Here is a 2,466-nt window from a genome sequence, read left to right on the forward strand (position 1 = left end):
GGCTGAGATAGAGATAGAGAGATCTAGGAAGGGGAGGGAGGAGTCTGAGACGGTCCAGGTAAATTTGAGGTCGGGGTGGAAGGTGTTTAAATAAAGATAATTACAAAGGACTGAGAGCAAAGCCAGCTGGAGTGGACTGGGAAAGGACTTCAGCAGCAAAGATGATTGAAGAAAAATCACAGATAGTCATAGTCATAGAGATGTACAGCACGGAAACAGATCCTTCGGTCCAACCTGTCCATGCCGACCAGATATCCCAACCCAATCTAGTCCCACCTGCCAGCACCTGGCCCACATCCCTCCAAACACTTCCCAATCATATACCCATCCAGATGCCTTTTAAATGTTGCACCACTTCCTCTGGCAGCTCATTCCATACCCGTACCACCCTCTGTGTGAAAAAGTTGCTTCTTGGGTCTTCTTTATATCTTTCCCCTCTCACCCTAAACCTATGCCCTCTAGTTCTGGACTCCCCCACCCCAGGGAAAAGACTTTGTCTATTTATCCTATCCATGCCCCTCATGATTTTATAAACGTCTATAAGGTCACCCCTCAGCCTCTGACACTTTAAATGTATGATTTGATGAAGGGGCAAATGGAGGAAATGAAATAAATACTATAACAATCACTAAAGAAAAACTGCTAAGGAAACTAATGGGACAAAAGCTCAATAAGTCAAATATTAATGTTATTAAACAACAATGTAATGAAAACATAGACAGCACATTTATCGGTAATTGAAAGCAAGCCAATAAATTGATGAGATAAAATCTGTAGCAAAATACATTATCTGGGAGATTTGGCAATCCTTAGAAAATCAAATAAATAATCTCACCACTTAGTCACATTAAATCCTTAGATAATATATAAGACCAAGCCTATATTAGGGGTAACAAAAAACTATTGAAAGACTGGAAAGATGCAGCACGTTGGGATTTGGGGTCCTTGTGCATGTATCACAAAAAGCTAGCACACATGTTCAATGGATAACGGGGAAAGCAAATGGGATGTCAGCCTTTTTACCAAAAGAGAAAGTGAGGACTGCAGATATTGGAGAGTCAGAATCAAAAAGTGTGGTGCTGGAAAAGCACAGCAAGGCAGGCATCATCCGAGGAGCAGCAGAATCAATGTTTCGGGCATATGCCTGAAATGTCAATTCTCCTGCTCCATGGATGCTGCCTGACCTGCTGTCCTTTTCCAGCAACACACTTTTTGACTTTTTACCAAAGGAATGGAGCATAAAAATAGGGAGGCCTTACTAAAACTATTCAAAACTATATATTCATCAGACCATGCCTGGTATGTGGGAGCAGTTTTGGTCACCATATCTCAGGCATGATATATTGAGAATATATTTTATGGTCGATGCTATAATGGCTAGATTGGTTTTAAACAACAAAAAACAAATTTACTGAACAGACCTTTGAATACTCATGATACAGAACTGGGACTGCTCTGCCGACGTCTTTGAAGAATTTGAGATCCTTGTTACCAAATCAGAAGTGCAGAACCAGCGATAAGAAAGAAGTTCGTTCAAGTCAATGGGATGAGATGAAGAAATACATTCAAGTTGTAAAAATCATATTCATTTCTGGTTCCCTAATGCTGTACCTAAGTTGGTGCAAGAGTTGTGAGGGTGAATTGCTGAAGTCTGCCGAAGTCTTATATATTAAGTAACAATTTACTGTGACTAGGCAGTTAGTTTTCAATGATTGGAACGCATATTAATGATTTGATTTTCTAAGGATTGCCAAATCTCCCAGGTAATATATTTCACGTCAGATCTTATCTCCCTCATTTGTTGACTTGCTTTCAATTGCTAATGAATGTGTTGTCCATTATATGGTTAATTAATAACTTAGTTCTGTACAACTGATATGTTCAGCTTTCTGCATCTTCCCTCCCAATCTCTGCAACATCTTCTGGCCTTCCAAAACCTCCACAGTCCAATTCTGGTTTCTATTGCATCCCCAATTTCTTTTGCACCTCCATTTGTTTGCTTTGGTATCTCTCATGGAAACGAGGCCAGTTCTCAGTCCTTTGGATTGATAAGGTTGCTGCAATTTCCAGCTCTGCAGCCTGACCCATTGACACTCTGCCTCTGCCCATCTACTGCTGAAACCTTCTTGACACAATTATTGTATTCCATGCAGTCTCCTGACTAACCTCCCACATTACACCCCTGTAAACATCGCATCTAAAACACAAACTGCTTGTGTTTTAACGTACATGCTATTCGACCCAGTCCTGCGTATACTGACTTGGCATTAAGTATCTCATTCTTGTTTTCAAATTCCTTCATGGCCTTGTCCCTCCCTCTCTCTCTGAAACTTCATTTAACCCTATGACCCTCAGAATTTTCTGCACTCCACCAATTCTGGCCTCTTATGTATCCCTGGTTGTCTTTGCTCCAAAATGTGTACTACAACTTGTTAGCTGGGCTTGCAATGTGGTGTATTTCCATGC

This window comes from Chiloscyllium plagiosum, chromosome 2 (assembly GCF_004010195.1).
Source record: "Chiloscyllium plagiosum isolate BGI_BamShark_2017 chromosome 2, ASM401019v2, whole genome shotgun sequence".
NCBI lineage: Eukaryota > Metazoa > Chordata > Chondrichthyes > Orectolobiformes > Hemiscylliidae > Chiloscyllium > Chiloscyllium plagiosum.